At 42.8% G+C, this 7,143-nt stretch overlaps 1 long non-coding RNA gene across 1 annotated transcript; it reads left to right on the forward strand.

Moving 5' to 3' along the window:
- The first annotated feature begins 81 nt into the window (after positions 1–81).
- LOC142930544 (uncharacterized) lies at positions 82–5,024 on the forward strand. The gene is made up of 2 exons (XR_012946498.1): positions 82–282; positions 4,096–5,024. It is a non-coding gene; the product is annotated as an uncharacterized LOC142930544 (long non-coding RNA).
- Positions 5,025–7,143: the final 2,119 nt, after the last annotated feature.

The following is a 7,143-nucleotide window of genomic DNA, read 5'->3' on the forward strand; positions in this document are numbered from 1 at the left end:
ATTCAATTCCTTAAATGCCTTTTTTAGCTTCCCAGCTTGTGAAACGCCTAGTTTAGCAATCGGACGCATACACTCCATGAAATGGTATTTATGCTTTGCTGCAGTCAACCTTTCATTAATTTCCTCGAACTTAAATTGCACATGTTTACAAGCATTGTGCTGCCCCAGCCCTAAAGGCAAGGGATAAACTGTTACACTTCCATCTTATTGTTGCTGTTAAGGTGTGGGAATGGCATACAGTTGGACCTGCAAGACGATGCTGCTGCACAAATTGCTGCTGTGGTGAGTTGACGTTGCTGTGCGTGGTGTTAGAATCCTGTGACGCTCGTGTCATTTCTAGTCGTCACGAGCGAGATTAAGAACTTGATTCTTTACAAAACCCTAGCATAGGAGATCACCGGGCTGCTTGAGTTGAGCTTGAGCTAGAATCCAGACACGGCTGTGATGTCAACCGTTCTAAAGTGTAGTGAGATGATGGTCTTGACTCCATTACCAATGACTTAACGCGCACACAAATACCCATCGCATAACATCGGGTTCTGCACTTTATTTGGATAAACGAGCTCTGGGTATTAAAAATACAATTGCTTTGTCATGTGACCACAATTCGATATGGGGCAGGTGAGAAAGTGCTGCCCCCTAGTGAGGACCAGATGTTTATTTGAAGATCTCAACGTTCTTCTCTTCATGAGAAATAAAACCTAGAAAATGTCTCCATCGCAACCTTCTCCAAAAAAACTTTCTTACACCCACCAGTCGTACGGACTTCTGGGAGTGCGTGCTTACAGCAGCACTTTCAAGAAGCAAACTGGAGCGCTCGGCAGCCAGGTTTATTTGTACCAATGCTGGTTAATGGGCAATATTGCAGGGGTCCTTACATCGAGGTTCCAGTTCGATGGAGAAGTTTATAATATATAACTAATTGAATGCTTATTCTCATTGCATGACACAGTTGTACAATTGGGAGGCAAAGAGGAGCAAAGCCAGACTAATTTGAACGAATCGATGCTGGCGAATGGAGATAACCACTGACCTGTATTTTAGGATTCGTGAGTCAAGGCTTCTAATAGTGCCACCAAGTCGGATAACAATGTGACCAAAAGCGCATTCGTAACATTTCGTTTAAAATCTATATTTACGGTAGTTTAATAAATAAACTTTCAGATCAATATTACGATCCATGATTTGTATTAGATCATGGAGGTACAATGTCAATTAAACCAATGTACCCTCCACTACCCGACAGCCAAACAAATCAAGTTGTTACGCGGCAAAATGTGCCAATTGATTTTGGTTTTCAGCAAATTTTCAGTTAAGCGTCGTACGTGATTGTAAACATATTTGTTTTCCAATATCACCGTTTTGCGGAAAAACCCAAATCAATTGTGGGCACATTTTCCCACGTGACAACTTAATTTGTTTTGCCTATTGTCAGGTGGTGCATTAAGCTGCAATATTTAGTCCAAAATAAATCATTTAGAAACCAAAATATAGTTATTGGGTGCTCCGAAATCAGGCCAACAATTCGCAAGGGTTTTGTTTAAAAAATAATGCGGCGTTATTACGCGTCTCAATGCCACCGATGTCTGCTTTAAGTGTGAGCTTGAGCAAACGTCAGGGACTTGGGATACACGGAGCCCAGAGAGGGAGGGAGGCTCGTATTTTGCAGTCTTCACTCTGCTTCCTCTGTGATCATTTTAAGTGTGGAAAGTGAGTGACGATTAATCGTTCTCTAGCCACATGAAAATCCACGGAGATTCGTGTTTGAAGTGAACGAGTAGAGAGAACCCGTTACTCTGCAATAGAAAATAATTCGCCGCTATAATTTTCATACTCCTATCACAATCCCTATACTCGGGGAACGAAAATCTCCTTTGTTACGTAATAAAATGCCAAGACAATATCAAGTATATTGGGTTTTTTTGGAAAATTCTCCAGGTTTTAAAGAATATTCTCGCGAAATAATTGCAATCATAGGAGCACGAATTGAAAGAACAATTTCAATTGAACGGAGTCGTCTCCTGTGTTACTGCCACGTCTTCGGTGTCGCTATTATGCCCTATGAACTTCTTCCGGCATTTAAATTCAGTATTTCTTTCACGGAAATCCCGTGTCTTGGTAGCAAAAACAGCCAGCAGCAGGGGTGGAGAGGAGCCCAGCCAGCAGTCGGCCAGGAAAATAGGCAATACTGTATACATGATATATTTGTTTATCGAAAGATTTCACCCAGAAATGTTCTTAGTCGTTAGGTCGGCACAGTGGCAGTGCAATCCAAAAGGTCGCCTGCTTGATTCCCTATCCCGTTACGTCAGTTGAAACAATATGGTGAGTTTGCAGTCATGAATAACATTTCCTTCTGAACGGTTACCGGTTCCTGACTTTCGGTACCGTTAATCGATTCTGAAAACGGTTATCAGTTTGGCAACCCTAGCATTAAGGATCAAAAACATAAAATAAAAGGGTGTGTGAATTTCCCTTCCCGTACTGGAATTTCACCTTGCAATCCGCGCTGATCAAACGACTCCCGTGTATTGTAACACTCTCCTCACCAACACTCGGCTATATGTAAGGGTTCCAGGCCGTTCATTCCACCTCCGTCACATACAGCTCCCTCCTTCATCCACAGCTCTCTCTTCCCGTCCCTACTCCGACGTGCCCTCCTTATCCGCGCACTCCCTCCCCTCATCCCTGTCACCTCATTCCCAGCCACCAATCACATGTCAGAATAATAATATACCGGACGAATCTGATTAGCTATAAAGCTCTTTTTCACAGATACCGTCACATCTGGGATCATGTCTCATCTCCAGCCACCAATCCCCTTGCTGCATGCCACGTTGTGTTGGCGGTAGGGACTTCTGGTGTTTCTGGGACCGTTACAGTATGACGTTCAATATTTAATCAGGACAACCTGCATGGACCCGTGCAGCGCGGTGTGGTCAAGCAATCTCCAAAACCTGTACGCAGGGTTGCTAACCCACCCGGGTTGGCCGGGAGTCCACCAGAATCGCCATCGCTCGCTCGGTGACGATTGAAAACAACCGGAGAGATTTTAATAGGATACTTTAAGAATATAAATGTATATAATCGATGCACATAATGCGCACAGAAGTTAATTCGTTAAAACAAAACGGTGTCATCCGATTGCGTTTTTCTTTCAATTGGCAGCAGTGACAAAGTACGAAATGTAAACAGAAAGTACCACCAAAACAATGAATGACATTAAGGTCAAGTTGGGAAGAAGAAGAAGAACATGTCCCTGAATAGCTTCAGTCAGAGTTGGCAACGCGATCCGCACAGAGTGGGGAAGCCCTCATCTAGCAGTGGATTGACAATGGTCTGCACATGTTACATGGTACACGGGCACTGCACTGTTGTGCTCACAACAAACTGGCACTGCATGTGGCCGTGTATGGAAAACTACTCGTATGTAATAGGCGACGTTTCTGGCAATGGACCTTCTTAGCACATGGATTGGAGAGGCCGGACTGGATGATAACAGTTGGAGACGACACTTTACACCACGGGGAATGATACAAATGTAAAGTTTAACAATGTTTCCTGATGAAGGATGTTTGATTTGGCACATGAGTACAGGCGTACCTCGCTTAACGAGCGTTTTTGTTAATATACACGGCAATTCGCTATAACGAGTAATTTGATTTCAGCCCAATTTGTTCGCCAAACGAGCAAATGTTCGCTTAACAAGCAGGAGACCAGCAGGGGGCGCTGTAATACGATATAAGGATTCCTCTACTTACGAACGAGTTAGATTCCAGAGGCCTTGTTCGTAGGTCCAACTTTACTCCTGTCAATTCCAAACATGCTGTACGTTTTGATTTAAAGCTTTCGTGACTGCAGTGATTCATATTCTTGGTTCTTTCGGTAAAGTCACGTTGAAGGGAAACAATAAAATAATAATATATAACACAATAAAACTATATATTTTATTAATTTATTGTTTCCCTTCAACATGACTTTACCGAAAGAACCAAGACTATGCTGTACGTTGTGTACACTAAACACGGGGAATGGCTTTAAAAGTTGTACAATCTCCTGCGGATGTAGATGCCACTGGTTCTTCATGTTCTGCAGATGTAGATGCGACCGCCATCCATTCAGCAGCGGTTGAACTTACGACTCTCGGTCCGAACAGGCAACTAGACATACGGACAGGATTGTTCGTATCTCTGAAAGTTCGTAAGTCGAATGTTTCTTAAGTAGAGGAGTCCCTGGACAATAAAAAAAAATCGTGCACACGACAAAATCACCGACCAGAGAAGTGTCCCATCTTTGGACGTCGAGGATCGTGAATCACGGTCAATTTGTATCGATTTCGCTCAGTCGATCTGGCACCCAGCTCAAAGTTGATTGGGGCAACCATCATGACAATATCCGAATTTATCTTAAATTGCTTTTTGCGGTTCACATATCATTGATTTTAAAAGAACAACGGTATTGATGTGCGTTTTTTCACGTAATTTATTTTTACATTCGTCGATAACGCTGCTGTGTTAAATCGATGTTTAAAAACGTCTTCGTGTATTCTTATCAAAACAATTTTATTCGATTGTCCAATTTTATCATAGCTGTACTGTTATATGCGGTTGACAGATAATACAAAACAACGATATCGATATGCGATTTGTATAAAAAAAAACTTGTATAAGCGCACAACTTTATCCGTGATGAACGCTGCACTTTCCGTCGTTTTCATGCAGGGGGCGCTGCAAACCCACGCACCCCCTGCATGAACGACGGAGGCGCAAGGACAGAGGTTCGATTACGTTGGAATCGATCTGCAGACGGCGGTCTTCTCGCACGGCCAGCAGCTCCATGTCGCCTTATTTCGATCCCGCAATCCAAAACAGGTGGAAGTCCGCGTCGAACCGAACCCCCCCAGCAAGGCCATCTACTTAACGACGAGAGAAAATTCACACGAAATATCCTTTTCAATGAAGTCTTCCAGATGTAATATGAAGTAACCTTTTATTGAAGAAATAAAATTATCTAATTTAAAACATTATACAATTCTAAGATGTTTCATTTTAAAACTTCAAAACGGAGCATCGTGTGCTTGCGTGAATGCGTCCTTCGTGCGTAATTTTTTGTGACTTTCCTGGCCCAAGGCCGTAAATGGTTGTTTAATATTAAGATCATATAATCGATCAGACTGCTGTGTTAAATCGCTGTGTAAAAACCTCCTTAATAATGCTTATAAATCAATGCTATGCTAATGCTCGATTTTATTATAGCTGCAGTACAAACTAATCTGATGTCCAACTTCATCTTAAACTTGACTCTGTGAACGTCCGATCTTTTATTTAAACTTCATGAAGTTAGTGTATACAAGACCATGTATGTTGATGTCCGATTTTATCATAGCTGTGATTCAGTCCATTCAGATGGCCTACTTCCATCTTAAACTTGACTCTGTGTCAAAGTTTGTATCAAACTTCATCCAGTGAGTGCAAACAATAACAAACACAAATAGGGAGGTGGCAGCAGCACCTCGAATAGTGCCACCACACACCCCAGAGAAATAAACAAAGATCCCCCGTATAGCCTTAACAGACTGGTGGGACAAGTGCTGTTTATACTCTTTGGTTCTATTCGGTAAAGTCACGTAAGTAAAAAACAAATTAAAAAGAAAAGAAACAATTAAAACACGACGTTTCGGAGGCAACGCAAGCTTCCTTCATCAGGTGGGACCAATCACAGCCAAAATAACTGCATCAAGTGGCTAGGCTCTGGGAACCCAGCGCTTAAATACAGGTCAAGGTAGGGGGGGGGGTGTGGGAGGGGCCATGTGGGGGGACTTCAGTGGGGTGCGGAGGGATGGGTCGCTGTGTGTGTGCAGGGATGAGTTAATCCGTCTTTTGTTGTGTGTAGGGAGAGGGAGATGGGTCACTGTGTGTGCAATATAAACGGAGTTAATCCTTCTTTTGTTGCGTAGAGGGAGCGGGGGATGGGTCGTTGTGTATGTACAGGGATGAGTTAATCCGTCTTTTGTTATGTGGATGGCGCGGGAGATGGGTCACTGTGTTTGTGTGCAATATAAACGGACAGAATATCGGCCAGGATGTGCTGTAAGGGGGTAGTAGAAAAAGGAAAATAGAAAAGTTCGGAAAGAATATGTTTGGTATACCACTGCTTGAAATTGCTGTTAGAAATTAGTTTGTGTTTGGTATGATTCAAAACGTCTTTCCAGTGGTTGCTTAATTTGAAACCATCCTCTCGGTTGAAATTATGCCTGTGTTTGTATATCTGAATGGCTTCGTGGACAAATCTTTGGTGATAACCTGTAGGTTTACAAAGAACCTTGGTATCGGAAAAGACAATCTCATGATCACCCATAGCGTTGTAACAGTGATCAGCCACAGCCGATGAATTCGTTCTGCCGTGTTTCAAATCTGATTTATGTTCGCGAATTCGGTCAGCGATATGTCGTTTCGTCTCCCTGATATAACAATCACCACAGGTACAGCTCAATTTGTAAACACACGGGGTACTGTAAGTCAGGGATGACATCCTTTACGGATGGGATCAGATCACGAATTTTGTGTACTGTATTGAACCGGACTTGAATCTTGTGTTTGTTTAGAACTTTGGAAATCTTTTTAGCAACGCCTGCTATGTATGGTAGTGTGATGGTTTTGATCAGAGTATCAAGTGGTTGTTTCTGTATGGTAGGAGAAACAGCTTGGCGGATGGTACGGTCAGAGTATTCATTCCTTTTTAGGGCCAGATGTACATGTTTTAATTCACTGGTCAAGTGGTGTTGGTCCGAAATGCAATGAGCCCTATGGTATAACGTTTTGATGAGAGAATTCTTTTGGGCAGGGTGGTGGTGGGAATCAGGTTTCAAGTAGGAATCTGTGTGGGTGGGCTTTCTGTAAACAGAATGTCCCAACGAGCCATCGGACCTCCTCTCAAACAGAACATCTAAGAATGGTAGTTTGCCATCTTTCTCTACTTCCATGGTGAATTTGATGGAAGGGTGTCTGGAATTGATGTGGTCCAGGAAAAGGTTCAAAGCTGGGAGGCCATGTGGCCAAATGACGAAAGTATCATCCACATAGCTCTTCCACAGGGAAGGACTGAGGGTGGATATCTGGATGGCGTCCGATTCAAATTTCTCCA

The sequence above is a fragment of the Petromyzon marinus genome, chromosome 41 (genome assembly GCF_048934315.1).
Source record: "Petromyzon marinus isolate PM22_M1 ecotype Great Lakes invasive population chromosome 41, UKy_Petmar_22M1.pri1.0, whole genome shotgun sequence".
Classification (NCBI taxonomy): Eukaryota; Metazoa; Chordata; class Hyperoartia; order Petromyzontiformes; family Petromyzontidae; genus Petromyzon; species Petromyzon marinus.